Here is a 20,946-nt window from a genome sequence, read left to right as displayed (position 1 = left end):
TACAGGAATTGACAAGGAGTGGGCAGAAATCTACTGACTGTGTGGAAGGGGGGAAAAAGGGAAAAAAAGTCTTTGATAGCTTGAGGCTATTTGAGCCAGATCCTGTGACATTTCTCGATTTGTCCAGGTTGTCCTGCTTAATTGCCCCCAGCTGTGAAGTGGTAAAGACTGTCTTTTTTGCCATCTCACCCTCTAGCCAAAACATCACCTTTCCCCATACTGTTTACTCTTCCAGAGACAGTTTTAAGTAAGTAAAGCCAGACAGGGTGCTAAATGTTTCTCTCCAGAAGCAATAGGAACAGGGACTCTTGGCCCAAGGCTCCCATTGTTTCCCACTAGGTTTTTACAACATAATTTTGGCATTACTCATCATTGGCACTTCTCCCCCATGTGGTCTCTCTCCCCCCTCTTGGCTTTTAAAATGAAGTACCCAGGGCTCCAGCTTCAGAGGGGAGTCATTCCTGTAACTTTCCTTGCACTCTACCTACTATGGCCTTGCTGTAGTTGATGGTATAGGCTGGACTCAGCTACTGCTATCACCATCTTTTACTTCTTACTCTCCTACTTTTTCTTTTTGAGCGAGTTTGCACATCCTTGTGCATGCACAATCCGCACAACCCCGCATGCTGGTGATATCTGCTAGGTCCTTCTGCTTTCTCAGATATGGGAAATCTATGATGCCCTGTTCAGGTGGTTGCAAGTACTAAGACATGATGGGAAGCTTAGGAAACCAGAGAGGGTATCAGCACAGTGACTGGCACAGGGGAAGTCACCAGCAGAAGTCAGCTCTCACTACTCCCATTCTGTAAGCAGTCATCATACCTAGCCTGTATTCTAGAGCCAGCTTTCCCAGTTAGCATCTTGAGTCACACCTTCTACCTGTGTGACCTGAGGCTATTTGATGGCCTTAACCATGGGAACTTAGTTTTCTCATGTGTGCAGTGAAGATAAGGCCACCTAAGTTTTTCTGAAGAAAATGGGAGTCAATAACCACAAAAAACAAAACAAACAAACAGACAAAAAACACCAGTGTCTAACAGTGACTGATACTTGTCTTAATGTAATTAAGATGCCTCTGATTATGGTAACATGCATAACAAATGTAATAAACAGAGGAACTTTTTATCAGTTGCTTCCAATATATTATTTCTGTCTATACCAGGGACCTACACACTCTATTCCTAAGGATACATCTCTATTTCTGCTTCCTTTTGTTAATAAAATTTTATTAGGATGTAGATGCACCCATTTGATTATGTCTTCCTTTTGTGCTTTCATAGTAGATGAATCAGGCCCACCAAGCTTAATTTTACTTTGTGATTTTTGTCAGAAACATGCTCCGTCCAGGTATATACCACTGGAGTACAATCTTGCCCTGGGTAGATGTGTGTCCAATTACTTATAATCCTCCAGATATCTAAGAAATGAATATAAAAGTGATAATTGGAAATAAGATCAAAGTTACGTGATCCGATTTTTCTGTCTAAAGCCATAATTCTTTTATCAGTTCCTCTCATAAAAAAGATTTGCTATGGTCATCTTTAAAATATCGTCTTTAAAATTCTGCTATTTAAAACAATAGCCACTTGTTTGTTCTCATGCACAGGTTTGTTGGGGGAGCTGGGTGACCCCAACTCATGGCACTCAAGTTCCTCTCAGGGCCTATGGCTGCTATGCAAGCACCAGACCTACAACAGGGAACAGCCAATGTGTTAGTGTGGGTCCAGAACAATTGGAAAGGCCATGAAAGCTGCTAGCGTTTGATTGAATCAAAGAAAAACGCATGGCTAGGGACAACTTCAGGAAGCAGAAATTACACTGTGACCACCACGAGGTCATGCCAAGAAGACAGATGAGGCTGGGCCAGTGAAGCATGTGTAATAACTGATGTCTGCTCTTAGTGAGCTTTATTATAATTAACAGCACCAAGTTGTCTTCTTCCAACATTTTATGTGTACCTGTGTTTCTTTGCACAGCATAGCAGCATCTTTTATTGAAGTGTCAAGGGCAAATCTTAGATCCAGTAATTTGTCTCCCCATTAGAAAGACCAGACAAGTGCATGATAGCTACCTTTTATTGGGCACCTACTAATTTTCAGATGTGATACCTTGTGTTTTCTAGCTCACTTCTGAACATTTTCAACTAGCCTTCTAGGTAGATATTATTTTACCTATTAACCCCATTTCCACTTTGGAAAAATGAGAATCAGAGAGGATTCCCAAAATTATATCACTTGAAAATGGCTGTTCTTGACCCAACGCCACGCACCACCTTGTCAGTTGCGCGTTTGCTGGTGTGACATTTTAAAGTGGAAAGGATGGATTGTGGGAGGAAAGTCAATAGGGAATTGATAAAAAGCAATGAGCTTAGAAATGTTCTGTGGCTCATTTTGGAGTCCCAGAGGCTCAATGAATGTACTCTACCCAGCAGCTACTGCATTCAAAGTGAAAATTTCTGTTGGTGTGCCTGAGTGTGGGTGCACACAGACCACAGGACCTGGGTAAAGGCAACAGAGAAAACTTGGTTGTTGGTCCTCACACTCTACATGGCTTGAGACAGGGTGTCTTGTTGCTTACCATGTGTGCCCGGCTAGCTGGCTGTGAGCTTTCAGAAGTTCTCCTGTCCCCATATCCCATGTCATATCTTGTCAAAGGAACGCTGGGATTATAGACTATGGCTACTGTGTCTGGTATTACATCCGTTCTGGGAATCCAACTCAGGTCTACTCCCTTAAGCAGCATGTGCTTTACCTGAGGAGCCATGTCAGCATCTACCAGGATCTCTCTTTTACTGTGTGGATGGTAACATCTGGCAGTAGAGGGTAAGGGAGGGACAGCGTCAAGGTGTTTCTAGATTATCCATGAGAGGTGTGCACATGCGTGTGTGTGTGTGTGTGTGTGTGTGTGTGTGTGTGTATTGGGTATGAATGTGCATGTGTGGGTACACAGACATACATGTCTGTTCTGATCTTTACCTTGTTTTTTAGGACTTTTTTTTTCTTTAACTGATCTGGAGTTTGCCTGTTTGACTAGGCAGAAGAGTTACAAAGCCACAGGGTTCTGCCTGTCTCTGCCTTTTAAGGGCTTGAATTACAAGTCTGTGTGACCATACCCAGTGTTCTGGCTGATCAAACTGGTTTCTAAGAGATTAATTTCCAGTCCTTGTGCTTGTGAGGCCAACACTACTGACTGAGCCCTAAAAATTTAACGTTTATATCTGTTATCTGTTAGAAACCGGTATTTTTGTAAAACACATTAAAAATAAAAGTTAAGAAAACATAAAACGATCAGCTTTTGTTTTGTAAAAGGTTCTAAATGCTTACCTTAGTCTCCCCACTCATGTGGCCATGGAGTGGTTTGCCCTTATCAGGGATAGTTTATCAGTGCCAGGAGTGTTCCCAGTTTGCTAATCTAATCCCCTTGCTCCCTCTTGCTTGTATCAAGAGTTCACTTTACTTTTTCAGGGCAGAGATGGGATTCTCTGGGTGTATGTCTTAGGGTTTCATTGGTATTAAAAGACACAATGACCAAGGCAACTCTTATAAAGGACAACATTTAATTGCGGCTGGCTTACAGGTTCAGAGGTTCAGTCCGTTATCATCAAGGCAGGAGCATGGCAGTGCCCAGGGAGGCATGGTGCAGGAGGAGCTGAGAGTTTCACCTCTTGTTCCAAAGGCAGCTAGGAGAAGACTGGCTTCCATGCAGCTAAGATGAGGGTCTTAAAGTCTACAGGCATAGTAACATGGTTCCTCCAACAAGGCCACACCCTCTCAAACAAGGCCACACCTCCTAACAGTGGCACTTCCTGGGCCAAGCATATTCAAATCAACACAGACTGTGTGCTTTCTCCTTCCAAGGACTGCTTCCATTTTGCCTCCCTTCCTTGAATCCCTCTGTGCCCACTGTGCTCTTTGTTTTATTTTTCATACTTACAGTCCCTCTTCCATTTATCTGAATGTGGTAGCTGTGGCAGAAAGAAAACCTGTTTCCATGTTTTCTTGGGCTCCTAGCCACTGATCCACCAACACAAATAGGACCACTCTCCCTCTCCTGGTCCACAACCTGTGTTTGCAGCTGATAAGAGCCAGGGAAAGGGTTGTTTGCATTTGTCACTTGCCTTAATGGCATGCCTTGCACCTACCAGTAAAGCCAACAGCCACGTGTCACAGCCTGAATTCAACCAGTCATCCAGGAAAATACAAATGATCTGCCTGTGCTGTTCATAATTACAGCTTTGACTGTTGAAACAGAGGCAAGCCATTGGTACCCAACCTTCCTGCCCCTCCGTTCTAAAGTGGTACAGCATACTCCTGCCTCTTAATTATTATCATTACACTAGTCTATCGAAAAACATGTTTGTAAATTTCTTTACAATCTATGGTAATTCCATTGAGTTTATGCCCCCATCTTTCCTCCAGGTTTATGTCCTGCCTTCCCAGGTCCGTTTTTCAGCCAAAGATTTATTCTGTATTCCATGCAAGCTTATCTATTGTTGGTGTTTGCTAGATGGTAATAGAAACACCCTGCCACCAAAGTGCGAGTTGAAGCTGTATTACAATGATGCTGTCCCAATTTTACAGATGCTGCTCAGTGCCAGAGAGCTTTAATAAAACGCTCAAGGTCACAGAGCAAATCCAATGTAGAGTCCGGGGGTGGGGAGCGGAGGGGGTGGGACCAGCTGTTGTGAATTCTGAGTCCACATCTCTTTTCATTGTATCAAGCTGCCTCTCAAAACCACAAGAGATACTCTTATCAATGTTGTTTGGTGGGCGTTCAGTTCACTGCAGTCGATACTGTCAAATGAAATCTCCAAATGCCAGAAGTATGCTGTCAGACACTCTTCACCTTCATGAACTCCAGCATTATAAGCAGCCGCCGCACAGATGTGACCAGGAAATCCACAGCCACCCTTAGCATTGGTTGTTAAAAGTACGTCTGCTTGGAAGTTGTCCTAGGATGACAGTGATCAGTGCTGGCAGTCATTAAAACAGCAGTGACAGAAACAACAAAAGCCACAACCCAGTGAAAACAGTCTAAGTTACCAGAGCGACAGCCCATGGCTTCGACAGAGGACATAAAAATCACATCCCCGATAGTCCAAATCAGTCCATCCAAAATGATGTGGTATTGAATGTACTTTTTCAAATATCACTCTTCTTCTCTCCTTCCTACATTCACCCCTTTCCACATCGGTCAGATTACTTCTTCTTCCTTTATACGGGACTTGGTGAGACACAAAGGGTAGGCTTGTCAACGAAGGGTCCCGAGAGACACGTGAAACCCTGCTACTATCCCAAGCCAATGGGGAAATGCGTGGTGATGGCTTATTACCTTGCATTACCATGGACATCTGCATCCACAGTAAGAAAATATCAAAATAATAAAAATGGGAAGACAGGACAGCTTTGGGTGACAAGCTGAGGTGACTCAAAGGATAATGAAGGCAGTATGAACCTCAAGTGAGAGAGAAGGAACTGTCACCTGCCTGAAAAGAGCATTTGAAATAGAGGTGATGTCATCCTAGGCAGGCTCCTGGGCGACAACTGTGTGTTAAATGTGTGAGAGAGTCTTGCCTCCACCCTGGGCAGTCCCTCCCTGACTCTGCACCCAGGTCCTATGTCCTAGGAACTTGATTTTCTTTCCTCTCTCAGTACCTCTATCTCCCTGATGATAGAGGCTAGCCCCTTGTTTTGCCTCCAGAATTTGGCTGGTAGCTGGATTAATCTTTTTACCTATTCATTTCATTAATTTCCTTCAAAAATGAACTCAGACTTTATTCTTCTGATTACATCTTTTACGAAGTGTAGAAAATACTGCCTGCCTTTATGACAGTTTCTCTGAAGATGTATCATTTTATTTTGCTACACTAGTTACTTTCACTAAATAGTTCTTTTGTTTTAATGTCTCATAGTCCAGTCTTTGACACACACACACACACACACACACACACACACACACACACACACAAAGAATTTTTTTATTTGGATTTTTATCTTCTCATCAGTAACCCTTAGTCACCTGCCTCCTACCACATAGGCCCTTTCTACTTAATGCCATATTATACTTTTTTTTTCCATTCAGATTCTGCGTCTGGAGGGAAGTGCAGAGTGGTTGCATTTCTAGACTGGCTAATTTCACTTGCTGTGATGGGCTCCAGTCCCTTTTTTTTTCCTTCAAGTCTCATTAATTTCATTCTTTATAATTGATGAAACCACCTTTGTGTATGTATGATGCATTTTAAAGTCGATTCTGTTGACGGCCATCCAGGCTGCTTTCAGATCTTCACTCATGTGCACAGTACTGCAGTAAGCATGGAGGTGTAGGTACCTCTGTGTGCTGACCTCAGTTCCTTTGGGAATATACCCACGTGGGATATCTATGGATTCTAGAATAGCTCTTTGCTTAGCGTTCTGAGGCTCCATGCTGATTTCTACAGTACCTCTATTAATTTACCTTGCTGCTACCGGTGATGAATGGCTCTTCATTGCCTTCTGTCGTCCTGATAGCAACCGTTTGACTAGGATAAGATGGAACCTTAGTGTAGTTTCAAATTCTATTTCCCTGATGAGTGAGGACACTTTTCAAATCTTTCCTGGCCATTTAAATTTCTTCCACTGAGAAGTGTCTGTTTAATTCACAGGGTCGTTTATTGATCCGACGACTTGTCATTTTGTTGAGTTTTAGACCTCTATATAGACTGTGGACATCAACTCTCTACCAAATACATAGTTGGAAAATGTTTTCTGCCATTTTGTAGGCTCATTCCTCTCTGCTGAGTTCTTCCTTGCTGTGTGGAAGCTTTTTAAATTTCGTTTAACCCCACTTGCCAGTTATGATTATTCCCCGAGCTGGCAGAATCCTCTGCACAAAATCCTGGTCTATGCTTGTATGTGGAGATGATTCCCCTGTTTTCCCATTTCAGATCTGCGGGTCTTACAGGAAAGCCTTTGGTTTGTTTTGACTTGGCTTTTGTGCTAGGTGAGATATAGGTATCTAGTTTCGTTGTTATCCACACACTTATCTCATTCCTCTCGCATGTTCTGCTGAAGAAGCTGTCACTTTGTTATCTGTTTCTGGTACATTTGTCAAAGCAGCAGCTGGCTGCAGCTCTACAGATCTACTGCCAAGGCCCTCTGTGCTATTCCATTGGTTCACATGTCCGCTTTTATGCTTGCCTATGGCTCTATAATTTGATATAAGACATTGTGGCACCTCCAGCATTACTGCTCTGCTTGTGAGTATTCTGACGCCTCAGGGTCGGTGTGCTTCTATATGAATTTTGGGATTATTTTTCCTGGTTCTGTGAAGAGTAACATTGAACTTTTAGGAGGATTGCATGGATTCTGTGGGTCACTTTTGATAGTGTACAAATTTTCACAGTGTTTTTTTTCTACTCATCCATGGATTCATGATATTTGCAGAGTTCCGTTATGTCCAAGGTTTTTCATGACGAGATTTAAGGACGGACCCTTTGGAAGTCATAGACACTAACCAAATTATATTAGCAAGCACAAGCACGTGAGAAGACACCAAGTTTATATAATAAAGTTTTATTGTAATCCCGAATTTGAGTTATTGTCTCTTTTCTCCAGAAAACAGTGACATTTCTTCTCAGCCGGAGCCCAGGGACTTTTTTCCATGACTTTAAACAATAGTCTAAGCTCTTCTAGCAAAGGAAAATCATAATTATATGCTTATGATTTGAGAGGCAACATTCTAAACATGTTTCTCATTAAACATATTATCTCAGTTTAACCTCAAAAATCAACCATATATATGTAAATAAATATAATATATGATATTATATATTTATAATTATATAATTCTTATGTACAGTTTATAATATGTACATTATATGTAACATATATTTTCCCCCATTGAAGTGTATATGATTTAAAAATGAAGCCTCAGGTCACACATCCTATACTTGACAGTGCTAAGACTTGAAGCCAGGAAACCTGATTTTAGAGCCCATATCTGTCTACTTATATTTTAGAAGATGCATAGCCCATGGAGGTCTAACGCTGGGAGCTTCTCTGGGTTTGCAGACTTTTGTTTGTTCATGACTCCTCCATTGTAAAGATGGACCACCCTGTGTTGGATTGACAGTCTTGCCCTTAGACATTCCTCTGTTATTGCTATAGCAGTTTCAAAGATGCCTGCTTGGCCTCCCCTCTGGCTGCCACCCAGAAATCCAACTCCTGTCCCAGGTCGTCTCTGTCATTGAAGATCCTTCCCTGATCCGTTTCCCACAGATTCTTCCCCTGGGTTTTGACATCTTTCTGCACAGACTTGAAATGTGCTCACTTTCGTCCTTCGTTCACTTGTTCATTCAACAATTGTTCAGCAACTTATTATGTGCTGGAGATGTTGCTAAGATTCAGGAGGGTACATGGATGAATAATTCATCTCCCACATTCTCCAAGGCATTCGCAGTCATCTGGGGTATGAAGGCATAAGAATATATTCTCTGCAGTGTAGTAAATGCAATGGAAAAGATACACACACACACACACACACACACACACACACACACACACACACATGAGCAGTGACTCTCAGACTTCCTAATGCTGTGACCCTTTAAGAGAGTTCCTCATGATGTGGTGACCCCACCCATAAAATTATTTTTCTTTTCCTACTTTATAACTGCAATTTTGCTATTATGTATTGTAATATGAATATATTTTTAGAGATGGTTTGCTAGAATGGACCTTACCCACAGGTGGACAACCAATGCAATAGAGGGAATGCATCTGGAACTTGACTGGTGACAGTTGTGAAATTTTTGCAGTAGACATTACTTTCGATGGGTAGAACTTGTCTAGACTTTTCAGGATAGAGTAAGATCATCCCTGCCTAGGTATCTTCCCATATCACTCGTGAGCATGTTGAGTCAATGTTTAAATACTTCATATGTCATCTCTTGAACCCAGGGAGGCATATGAGATAGTTTTCTTACATTCTTCCTAAGGCTTAGAAACATGAAATACCACAATCTCCTCTTTATTTTGAATCTGGGTATCTTAGCAGGTCCCAGGCCATGAGAACCAAAACTCTTTCACTAAGATAAATGTCCCATGGATCCTCATGCCTCCAATCAATGTGCCAAACCTGGATTGTCATATCCAACTTACACGTACTTGATATAGGAGACCAAGATCATGTTCTGAACAATGCCCACGTGTTCTAGGTTTGTTCATAGTGAATAGTGGAGGGTTGGGAATTTACCCCCCCCCCAATGAAAGCATCAATGTGAGCTCTTGTCCTGTTTGGCTTCTAATTGCTTCAGATCTCCTCTTTGGATGAGGTTGAACAAGGGGTATTTATTCTAGCAAAGCCCCACCTTCAGGGCAACTCTGCCGAATCAAAGCATCCAGGAGCATGTATAGACTCAACATTTTCAAGTACATTGATTCAGATAGCCTGTCTCAGTTATGTTGTTGTTGCTGTTGAGGTTTTAGTTGTTTGTTTGTTTTGTTGTTATTTTTGTTCCACTTTTTTTCCAGTTAGAGGGTCCTGGCCTTATCATAGAGTTGCTGGGATTGAAGAGTCAGCCTCCTGAGAGCATTTCAAGCCCTTATGGTTAAGTCCTGGCCCATTGTCCACTTTTCCTACCCTCTGGATACAGGAGATAAGAGTCTTTCCATGTGGCTGCCAAGGAGGCTCTTTGGATTTTACAATTCACCCTAAACTGCCTTCCAACTTTCATTGTCTTCCCCCATCACACAGAGAGCTGTGCATAAGACCCATTGGATTAGAGTTCTTCCAATTACCACTGAAATTCCCGTGAACATCTCAAGCTTCTTAGAGACTATGTGTGCCAGTGAATTTTCATCACTACTCCCCATCATGGCTCAGCATCAATGAAAGCTTTGAAAATGATACCCACCACAGCTTGCAAAGGATTCCCCTACCATACTTTCTGGGAATAAGACTATTTTTGTGTCAGTCCAGCATCCAGTGGATGCATCTCCAGAATTTCATTTGGAGCTAGCTTCCTAAAATGGGTTCTGGTACCAACTCTTTTGGATCCAGTCTCCTCAAGAGACACACTGAGGTAGGAATTTTCAAATGAACATTATTTTGGTGACTTTTCAGGATGAAGTCAAAGAATGAGGGAAACAGGGGGTGTGAGATAAATGTGTTTTACAACTGGTTATGTGCTGTGTAGATTTGTGGCTTTGCACTGATCTTCTAAGTCCCTGTTACTGGAGTTGAAACGACTGGACCTTTCTAGCCCTCATCAGCTAATTACTTGATACGGTGTGCCCACGAAAAAGGACATTCCTTGGGAATGGCACTTGGTTTTAGTCGAGGACAATAGAAAGTTTTAGCTGAAGATTTGAGATGTAATAATCCAGGCTTCTGGGTTTGTGGGGAGGTAACAGCACCTCTTCACTCAGTGACCAGGGACATGTTAAAGATGCTGTGCCCATCACGACAGGCTTTGGAATGATTCTATACAGCTTACTTATGTTAAATACGTTTCTTCTCTGTGAGAGAAAGAAATCTTTGTTGCCATCAATCTCTGCGATGTCAGCACTTATTTTTTTAACCATAATTTAGCCTTTTAAACCGAATATATCCTCTATAGGAGTGTTTGTTCTTATTATCTTTAATTCATCTATTCTATGAGTAATATTTGTAAATACCACAGAAGGGCAGTGAGATGGATTAGTGATTAAAAGTGATTGCTGTGCCAACCTGGAGAACTGAGGTCCATCTCCAAAACTCACATATATGTGGAAGAAGAAAGCAGACTCTCCAAAGCTTCCCACATGTGCTGTGGTATGCACACACTCATATCCATGTACACATATCACGTACACACAAACACACAACTAACAATAACATGAAAATGTAAAGTAAATAAATACCACAAGAGAAGGTTATGATAGCATTAAAAAAGAGATGGTGAATTCAGACACAAAGCTCCATGTTCTTTTTCACGTAATGCCTGGAGCTACTTTATTAAAATATACTGTGTTAGCATGGATGATGCCCTTAAGAAAGGCATTTGCTCTTAAGAGCTAAAATGTAGATGAATGTGTTCATCTGTACTTTCCTAGAAACAACTGAGAACAGGTTTTGATATTATAGAAAGAAGACTAATGCCTAATGACCAAGGGGATAGAAAATAACCATACTATATGGAATGAGGAGAGTAGACACTAAGGCCTGGAGTAGCTGGGCCACTGTCATCTATTTCAAACTGAACTTGGGATAAATGGAGGAGCATCTGGTAATCTCCACTTAGGCAAGGCATCCATCAAACAAAGCCCCCAGTTACCACCCCTAATACTGATGCATTTGACTTCACAAAGATCTCACTTTGACACAGATCCGACAGACAAATACTGATAGGAGAAAAAGAACTAAGTGTGTACAACCAACAAGAGGTCACTTGTAATTAAATGAGAAACCATTGTCAACCATCAATAAAAATAGAGAAGTGGAAATAGATGCATAGTTGGAGGGGATAACTAGAACATTTTAAAAGAATGGATTTGATTATCTAATAAATATGACAGAACAATCAACACCACAGTCATCAGAGAAAATACAAATTAAAGCCACAATGAGATGCCTCTTTATAACCAACAGATGGGCAAAAATTAGTAAGTCCAATCTTGGAAAGCCATAGCAAAGATGTGAAGACATGGGGGTCCTGTGTACATGACAGAGCAATGTGTAATTGGAAATGCCATTCTGCACAGAATATGACTGTGTGGAATACAATTAGACATGCAAATCTCATAACCCAGTAATCCATCTCTTGAGAATAGGCCTCTGACATGCTGACTTAGGTACATACCAAGATGTTTATGATATTACCCATTGTGAAGGTGTCTGTGGAATACCACGGGTTGGATCAGTCTATCTTATGTCTGCCATTGAATCAAGAGATACTCAGATGAAAGCTAAGTGTTCCTATCTCTCCCTCTCACTCACTGTCTGTTCTGCCCCTGTGTGTATGTATGTGTGTGTGTGTGTGTGAGAGACATATTCACAAACACATATGAGGAAGGGAAAATGGAAGCCAATGTCTTCATCCCTTAAAATGAAGTAAGAGAAGATGAGTGTCACCAACTAAACTTTATACATTGAACTTTCCAAAAAGAAGTTAGTGCAAAACCAACGAAAGATTAACTACAAAATTTGCTCAGATCTGTAGCCTTTTGCCCATACACATTTATTTGGGTCACTAGTTCACTGGCTTCTGGAAATGTGTCTTAGTTAGGGTTTCTATTGCCATGAGGAGTCACCATGCCCACGGAAAGTCTTATAAAGGAAATCAATGTATTGGGGCTGGCTGACATTTCAGAGGTTTAGTCAATTGTCATCATGATGGGAAGCACGGTGGCATGCAGGCAGACATGATGCTGGAGAAGCAGCTGAGAGTTCTATATATGGATCAGCAGGAAACAGCAAAAGAGAGAGACACTGAGCCTGCCTTGAGCATCTGAGACCTCAAAGCCCACCCCCAGTGACACACATCCTCCAGGGCCACACCTACTGCAACAAGGCCATGCCTCCTAATAGTGCTACTCCCTATGGGCTTGTGAGAGCCATTTTCATTCAAACCACCACAATTAAACTTATCAATTAAGGATGCTCAGAGACTTTCTTCTGACTCCCATATTTAGTTCCACCAACATTTGGGGGCTCTCTTTTACTGACTTCAGTGTTCCCCTCACGACTTTGTCCACTTGATGACCCTTGCTATAACCTATGAGGAATATATCATAGTCTTTCTTTATAATCAAAAGAGAATGTGAATGGTATGTCTCCATGGACTGGAATGAGAAGGAATGCAAAGCCCACCATGGTGTTCCTTCCTCATCACCTGGTGTAGTTAGAGTCTCTAGAGAATAGTACATAACATAGGTATAGTTTTTTGGAAACTTGGAGGACTTTCACAGCTGTCAGAAAAATATAAGTTGACTTATTTTAAAGGAATTTCAACTTGGCTGGAATCAGAGTTTCTTTTAGGCTAAGGTACTCAACGAACCATACTTTGGAAAGTCCAGAATGGTTTTCTCTGTGGAGAGAGCTATGGTCGTCTCTAAGCCTTGGCTGGTTTTTCTGCCCTGCAGCTCTTCACTAATACTTAATTTACTGTCCTGGAGAAATGCGATCATCGTAATCCCCACAGTATCCAGGGCTCTGGTCTCCCTTCTGTTCCACATCTTTGCTTTACTTTCCTCAAAACACACAAAGAATCTGACTTGGCTGGATGGTCATCAGATTCTGTTATGGGAACAGGGACACCTCACATCTGCCTGTGCTTTACAGTTTACCTAACACCTCAACTGCATTATCTACTGCATCTTCCTGACAATCTCCAGAATGTTCTTTCCACCGTGCAGAAGAGATGTAGACTCTGTGGCATCATTTGTGTCCCATCATTGGCATGTCACTCCAAACTTTTTACATATTTTAATGGTACCTCATCGCACAAGAGAAAACAAAACTGTTATTATATCTAAAACCCCTCCAAATACTTTCATCTACCGCTCCCACTAGAGAGGGAATCTTGGTATGTGGACAGTTTGAGAGGCATGTCTAATATCAGATCTTTTGCTGAGATGTGTGGGTGGTTAGAGTTTGAATCTGGTGTTTCTGCCTCTGTGCCTCTTGCTTGGCGTTCAAATATAGTATTCATGCTTTTCCAGTTTTGTGAGTGTTCTTGTTTTAACCATTAATCAGAGACACTATGGTGCAGGCATGCTTCGGGCTGCTAAATGGTGTCTTCCACCAAGGGAGACTCTACAGATGCAAGGCAAGCTCTGAGAGAAAATAGCCTGTCAGAAGTAACTCTATGGAGCTGGAATCTGAGCCTCACTGGCCAGGCTCAGCCCTTTTCTCTGTGATTGTCTTACAGCAATCCCCTAAGGAGCCCAGAGTGGGTTCTGAGGTAAAGTAGATTCTATGAGGGTTCCAATGGAGCCTTATGAAGCAATTGAGATGTGAAAGATGGCCTAGGAGATCTGTGTGAGTCAGATGTTAGTCAGTAGAGCGTGTTCCCTCTCCCCTTGGTTCCTGCCTCCCTCAGAGCTGCATCCTGCCTTAGCCTTCTGTTCTTTCATTTCTCACCAACACTTCCAACAGAGGGTAAAGAAGAGATAAGTGCCAGAGAGGGTGATTCACTGTGTACATTTTGGGGGTACCTCCAAGGTCTTCCTTGGGCCTCAAATCTATAATTCCATATCCTCAATGATCCCCGGAATTTGGGAAGTGCATGTTGAAACTCAAGCTCTGATTTGTAATTTTAAGCTAGTGTTTCCCTCAAAAGACCTTGCTTTGAAAGTCAGTGGCAAGAAGGAGCTTTGTAAAGATGCCTCATCAAAGATGAGATAGTCAATTAGGTCAGAGACACCTTATCCATCAATACAGCTTCTTTCTTGGGTTGGTTTGCCAAGACGCATGGTGCAGGGAGCTAGTTTTCATCTCTTCCCACTGCTATAGCCTCGGTGTTTTTATTTTATCCTATCCTTAAATGTCTGTGTGTCACTGGGGACCCTGATGGATAGACATTTGGTGACTCAGAGCCTCTATTGTAACTGCTGGTAGCTAAACAACTCCATGGCTTTCTCTCCGTACGTTAACAGGCGGCTCTTCCTATCATGTAGGATAAACCAATTAGCATCAGTCTCACAGATGGAACCTCTGTGATGTCCCTGGAATCCACCCTCCCCTCCTCATTTCAACAGCTGCCACATTAATTCTGGTTCCTCTAAGCAGGCTGCACTCACTAGCTCCTACAAGGCCCCCTGGCACTGGCCCCTTCTCCTCACAACCATTCCACCCAAAGCGTTCAGCTTCTCTTTTTGAAGCCTGGCTTAATATGGACCATTTACAAGAAATGAATCTTAAAGGAGTCCCAGTGTCCACATCCCTGTCTCTTCTGAGCTTTCAGAATTCCTCATTTTCCCTGTGTAACATGCAGACTTTCACCTTGCATCATTTGCCAAGCTATCTTATAAAAGAACGGACGGGCACATAAATCTCTTCCCATCAGTGGTGAGATGCCTCTAGGCAAGTAAGGACTTCTTGTGTATCCCCAAAGTCCAGTCAAGAGCCCTGCTTACAGTAGGGTCCCTTTTGATTACTGAATCAGAATCTTCAATGGGAACAGCAGGCTCTTAGTCTATCCTGTGACTTCTCCTCATACAATGGATGACAAATGACAATCAAATACCATTCTAAACAGCATACCACAAGCCTGCTAGAATAGAGTTTAGTTGCAATACGGTCATACTCGTTCTTAGTGTTTTGCATATGGCATAGTTTATACTACACAGTTGCAGTACAGATCATTGGGCTGGGAGGTCAGAAAATATTTGCTACCTGATATTTTACACAAGTGAGCAAGGCTGTGCCCATACATGAATGGCATGAAATTTGCTTTAGTTCTATATGTACCTCACAATAAATATTTATTGAACGGATCAGGATTTAGCTAGGTGGTACAATTCAAACAATTGTTTTTAGTTTTGTGTTGAGATGAACCATGGTGAATAACCATCTGATAGTGGGTTCCTGCTTTCCACTCACTAATTAACTCAGTCGATGATGATTTTTAAATAGTCTTTGTCATTGAGATGCACAGTGAGCAAAACTGACGTGATCCTTTCTTTTATGGAACTTAGCATCCTTGGAGGAAGACAGACATCAACCCACTGTCAAGGTTATCCTGTTGGTTGTTGTAAGAAAACAGGTATCATGTGGTGCTGAATGCCCGTCCCAGGGAAGCAGTCTCCATCAGATAGGTCAGCAAAACAGCTATTTGTAAGCTCCAGATAGAAGGATTGCAAGTTCAGGGTCAGCCTGGTTAACTCCTAAATCAGCACACAGTGGGTCTAAATAAAACTATAGTCATATAACAACAACAATAATACATAATAATAACAACAACAATAATAATGATAAACCAGAAGAACTCAATGGTAGAGCTCTTGCCTAGCATGTGCAAGGCCCTAGGTTCAATCCTTATTACTGAAACCAAACTAACAAGCAAACAAACAGATTAAAGTAAGAGTATCCCAGGATGGAAAAATCTCTAGATGACCCTGTCAGAAGGAGCTTGGTAAAGTGAGGGGAATGAATCAAAGGAGTTTCCCAAGCTGAGAGGAATGCTATGAGCCCTGCTGGGGAGGAAAGGGAGGTCAGGATGAGAGCCTGTAGGGAGTTCTGCTCTTATTCTGTGAACTCATCTTCCTAAGAGATACCAGCCTGAACAAATCCAGAAACAACAGCATGGAATCAGCACCCAGATAGCACCACGAATGAGCACACAGAAGAGAACACAGAAGAACAAGCAAGGCGGTGCCAGAGGAAGGCAGGTGGGAGGAGACAGACTTCAACACCCACTGTTAGTGGTTTCAAAGCCTACCCTTTCCCTCTGAGACAGACCCATCTTTCTGCTGACAGCTGCTTTCAACAATTGATTGTGTATTTCTTAATAAATCAAATTCTGGAAAATGACAGTCATGTTCTTAAATATTGTGATAGCTGAGACAGTAGCACCTAACACTCCTGTGTTTTTTTTCAATTTCTTTTTCCTAAGACCCCAGTTCATGCACAGTGCTGTCTCCTTGAGTAACCACTGTGCATACAGTAACCATTGTCCCACACACTGAAATGTTGGGGCTGAGGCTCTTTGGTCACCCCCAGGTGCGGGACTCAGTAGCTCATTCATGGTGCTATCTGGGTGCTGGTTTCATGCTGTTGTCTCTGAATCTGTTCAGGCTGATATCTCTTAGGAAGATGAGTTCACAGAGTGGCAATCAGCCAGGACTAGGACAGCATCAACACTTGCTGCTGTGTTTTGTTCTGAAATTTGGGGATCATTGGGGGCACTCTTTCTGGCTGTGCTCCTCTCATCTGTGTGTTCTGTGGCAAAGAACCCCCCTACTCCTTTTCCTTCTCTTTTGGAGAATATGGACTGTGCCACCAGACAGAGGAACTGGTGGGGTTGAGCAGGCTCTGACCCCAGGGAATTGCAGAATTGAGAACTGCAGGAATGGAGACAGCTCCCTGCTAAGCTCTACTTGTTCTAGAACGTGTAACCACAACACCCCACTGAGAGGACAATCATAAAAACCTGGAGTTCTCCGTGCTAATGAGACATTTAGAGAGGCCTCAAGTGTTCAGCCCATGAGCTTCCCTTCCTACACATTCCCTCCTGCAAAAGGTATTTAATTCCTGATTCACCCTGAGTAAAGTGTATCTATTCACATATGCTATCAAGTAGAACGGTTTGGACAAACACAGACTGTCTCTTCATCAAGGACTGCTTTCTCTAAATAGTGCTGAGAAGGACTTCTCACCCAGCCCCTCCGTACTGTCAGGACTCACTTCTAACCAAGCCCCTTGAGGCAAAGTGCTTAGCCCCCACGTTGTCTCCCCACTAGGTCATGAAATGTGCACTTTTCTCTATTGCCAGCCTTGCCTAGTGTGTGCAGAACACGGGTTCCATCCGCAGCACCCACCAAACTGAACACTCACAATGCCCACACTCACATGGGAAGTATAGACAGGAAGAACAGAAGTTGAAGGCTAGTCTTTTCCATAGCAAGGTTGAGGCCAACCTGGAAGACATGAGACAATGTCAGAAAAGAATTCCCTTCACTTTCCAGCTAAAGGACAGAGTCTCATTTTTTTTCAGCTTGAGCTAAATGAGGCTGGCTAAATGGAGGTGTCATTAACCTGGGAGATTTTATGTTGTAAGCTGCGGCACCATAGTTGACAGAGAAGTCTCTGGAATCAGCAAGAGCTTGGTCAGCTTGGCCTATTCCAGGCAGCTAAATGGTATAAGAGCATGTCATGGTTTTATGTCTGGTACCACTCTAACTCACATCCTTCGTTTTCTGTTTGATTAAACCATTTGAATGGCATCACAGACGTTTCTCAATGAGAGAGAGAGAGAGAGAGAGAGGCAATCATTCATTTCTGACTTGCATGGTTCTGGCCTAACTTCAGGCAGGCTAGCTTTGTGTCTAACGGAGCATCTGTGTTAGCATTTGCATTGCAACTAAATGAGAAATTTTAGGCTTAAGAATGATGTCAATAAAATACAGATAAATTAACCTATCTGATGGAAGAGAGACCCTCTGGGGTTCAACTCTGTCTTCAGAGGGTTTCTTTCTTCAGTTTCATTTTTGGTCTTAACTATCCAAACATGTATATGGTGCTCAGATGTAAAGGTCAGATCTATATTTCTCTTCATCTTCCTTCTTGAGCATGTTCTCTCTCTCTCTCTCTCTCTCTCTCTCTCTCTCTCTCTCTCTCTCTCTCTCTCTCTCTCCCTCTCTCCATTTTTTACATTGAATTTTATTTAGTAATTTATCATTCTTTGGTTCACTGGCTTGTTTTTTTCAGTCTGACTGTGATTTCATTAATCTCTTGGTTCAGAATTCAATAGTTGATTGTAGAGGGAAAAACAGAGAGAAAAACAACCCAGATTCAATTTGGGAGCGACTCTGATGATCAAAGAAGAAATGAGATCTGTGAACCACGGAAGATAAGAACCCAGACAAGACTGATATTCATGACCTTGCTCTGTGTTAAGTGGCCGGAGCATCACAGTCAGTGGAAACGGTGGTTCGCAGCCTCTTGTTCGGATGAGAAGGAGAGGGAAAGGATTGAGGGAAAATATTTTAAATTAGATGACAGGGCTTTGACTGAAACTATTTAAATCTTAGATTTTTGTCTGAGCAGAGCTGATCGCAAATCGATGATGGTCCCAGTGTCTTTCAGGGTTAATGAAATCAAAGCAAAGTTGCCATTTGTTTTCACCTCAGGAGTTAGCCGGTAAAAATCTCTGTGGTCTTCCATAAAAATCTAACCTTGCTTGTTTGATTCTCAGCCATCCTGTAGACAGAACAGAGAGAATAATGCCAGTGGGCTGTGTCCTCTTGCATTAAGCATGAACAGGATGCCTAAATCATGATGCAGCCAGGGTGAGAATGAGACCCAGGCAGTGATACCTTTACAGGGCCTGGGATCAACTAGTTGAAAGACCAAGTCGAGGAATTACGGTGGTCCATTGAGTCACACAGCTTTAAAAGTATGGCTGCGAACCCTCAGAGGAGGCCATACGCTGGATAATTTGTGGCAAGCCTCGGAGGAGGGACACAGAACAAGTGAAGGCCTGGTATAAGGCATTGCCCCAAATCCAGGTGACAGGAATTTCTTCGGACTTTCCGGTCACCAATGGGGCACATGTTTCTCTGTCTGATACGAGGCATAATGCAAATTAAAAAAATACAAAGTCTTTTAGTCCGAAGAGGTCTATTTGGACTACACTGATAAAATAGTGTTTTTAAAAACACTGTGTTAAAGAATCTCCTTGTCTGTACCATCATAGCTCTGAATAGATTAACCTTTTTCTGAAATCTTGCCACTTCAAACCAAAGCTACTTGGTTGCAGACTTGGTCTGAAACTCAGTTGTTGTTCTAGAAGCTTCTTCAGAAATATTTATTTAAAAAACCCACTAAAACATAACAGACAGTACTGTAACAGGGCATGTTTGAATAGAAAGCATGTCTGGGCTTCTTCCTCTATGCATAGGAAAGAATTGTGCCTGTAATTGCTGGCTGGTAACATTGCTTCGGCAATATGGAGCCATGATGGATGGTTCTCTTTGAACAGGTCTGGCTATTTATTATGTATTCTTTTCATCATCATTGTTTCCTAGCTCAGAGTAGAGATTATGGTGGTTTCCATTGTAGTTTCTTATTTTTCTTCATTTATGGCCCTGAGAAATGAGCTGAAGTCATTAATGAGGACACTAAAGGACACTTCAGTTCTACTGTGCTCACCCATCTGGCTCTATCTGACACAATGAATGGGACCATCAAGCCACTAATACATCTTTCTGGGAGACTGAGAGATGGATTCCCGAGGCACAGGCATTCTGCCATAATATGCTACATCCATTGTCCGTCGTTTTACAGCTGCAAGTTCTGATAGGTTGGAAGTTGGTGTCCTGCTAACACATCCCATTAAGTCCCTTGTCAACATTGGTCTTCTTGCTAATGATTGAGCAAAACAAACTTCAGAAAAAGGACTTCATTCTATTTTTAGGAAGGTCAGGTTTCAGTCCACAGCAGGAGCATGGTGGTACATGCCTGTAACCCCAGCACTCAGGAATCAGAGCAAGTAGGATTAGAAGGAAGTTCAAGGTCATCTTTGGCTACAGAGTGAGTTTGAGGCCAGCCTGGGTAACGAAGACCTGTCTGAAACAAAGCAAAGTGTCATAGACTTGGAAGGCTTTCCCCAGTGCTGTGTTTTTCTTCTGATCACTTTATGAGTTTGTCTGTTAATATTTAATATTCTAAAAAGATTTAACTCTGATATAAAGCTTTTTAACCTGCGATAATGAACTCAGCAGAAATAGTGCTGTGCCAGAGATGTTGATAGGAAGTGATGACATACCAGTAAAACATTTAATAACATTGAGATAAGGGGCAGAAGAAAAAAAATGGGATGACACAGGACTTGATTAAAATATCAACAGAAGAACAGCACAATTAGTTTGAGCTATAGCCCACAAATGTGGCTTCTTGGATTCCAGGGTGGGGTTGCTTTTCCCTTTGCCTGTCTGTGATGTGTGTTGTGCAATTCAGAGTTTGGTGGAGGGAGATGCTGGACCAGTGACAGCTACATCGCCAGATAGCCAATAAGATTTGGGAATGATTGCATCATTGGCTGCCAGGATGAAATGTGAATTCTGCCCTACCTTCCTCCTGGGTGACTTTGGCACAGAGCGCCCACTACAATAGAAAGCTCGAACACCACTGGCCAGAGTACCTCTGGGTATGGAAATCTGTGAGTAATTTGGTACCCTTGACTTTGACTTGGATTCTTGTTTATGATTTGAGTGTCTTGTTATGGTCAAAACAAAGGATGAGTACTTAACACATCAGTGTTGTTCT

Source organism: Mus caroli, unplaced genomic scaffold, assembly GCF_978045245.1.
Source record: "Mus caroli unplaced genomic scaffold, Mus_caroli_1 scaffold_9, whole genome shotgun sequence".
In the NCBI taxonomy this organism is placed as follows: domain Eukaryota; kingdom Metazoa; phylum Chordata; class Mammalia; order Rodentia; family Muridae; genus Mus; species Mus caroli.
The sequence above is the reverse complement of the archived record's forward strand: the minus strand, read 5'-3'. Positions refer to the sequence as shown.